Raw genomic sequence first — 1,371 nt, forward strand, 5'->3', positions numbered from 1 at the left:
GTGATTGCTTATGCATCAAGATAATTGAAGAACCATGAAAAGAATTATCCAACTCATGATTTGGAATTGGCTGCAGTAATATATGCTTTGATGATATGGCGGCACTACTTATACGGCGTCCATGTTGACATCTACACAGATCACAAGAGTTTACAATACATCTTCAAGCAGAAGGAGTTGAATTTGAGGCAGCGTAGGTGGCTTGAATTAATGAAAGACTACGATGTCGAGATATTGTACCATCCCGGTAAAGCCAATGTTGTGGCAGACGCTCTCAGCCATAAGTCAATGGGAAGCTTAATACATATTGAGGCAGGTAGACAAGGGTTGACCAAAGAGCTTCACCAGCTGGCCAATATGAGAATCAGATTGTTGGACTCTGATGACAGAGGTGTTACTGTACAGAATACAGCAGAATCATCTTTGGTAGCCGAGGTAAAAGCACGGCAATATGAAGATCCTACCTTAGTAAGATTGAGAGAGGGAATTCAGCAGTGTAAGATTACAGCTTTCAAGATCGGAGGAGATGGGACACTGAGATACCAGGGTCGATTATGTGTGCCTAGTGTGGCAGGGTTGCGAGAGAAGATTATGATTGAGATTCATCAGTCCCGATATTCTATCCATCTTGGCTCGACAAAGATGTATCATGACGTTAAGGAGCAGTATTGGTGGGATAACATGAAGAAGTCTATTGCAGAATTTGTAGCCCAGTGTCCTAATTGTCAACAAGTAAAGATCGAGCATCAGAAACCTAGTGGATTGATTCAGAATATAGAGATTCCGACCTGGAAATGGGAGGTGATTAATATGGACTTCATTATTGGATTACCTCGCTCTTATCATAAGTTTGACTCCATCTGGGTGATAGTTGATCGACTTACAAAATCTGCCCATTTTCTGCCAGTTAAGACAACTTACACGGCTGAAGATTATGCGAAGTTGTATATCAAGGAGATTGTTAGGCTTCATGGTGTGCCGGTATCTATTATATCAGACCGAGGAGCTCAATTTACGGCTAACTTTTGGAGGTCTTTTCAGAAGGGTTTAGGCACACAAGTAAATCTCAGCACTGCATTCCATCCGCAGACTGACGGACAGGCTGAACGTACCATCCAGACGCTTGAAGATATGCTACGAGCATGTGTTCTAGATTTCAAGGGGAATTGGGATGACCATCTGGCACTTATAGAATTTGCCTACAATAATAGCTACCATTCCAGTATTAAAATGGCCCCGTATGAGGCACTGTACGGGAGGAGATGTAGATCACCAGTTGGATGGTTCGAAGTCGGTGAGACAGAATTATATGGGCCAGATTTGATTCACCAAGCCATTGAGAAGGTGAAAGTGATACAAGAGCGACTGAGG

The sequence above is a fragment of the Nicotiana tomentosiformis genome, chromosome 3 (assembly GCF_000390325.3).
Source record: "Nicotiana tomentosiformis chromosome 3, ASM39032v3, whole genome shotgun sequence".
Classification (NCBI taxonomy): domain Eukaryota; kingdom Viridiplantae; phylum Streptophyta; class Magnoliopsida; order Solanales; family Solanaceae; genus Nicotiana; species Nicotiana tomentosiformis.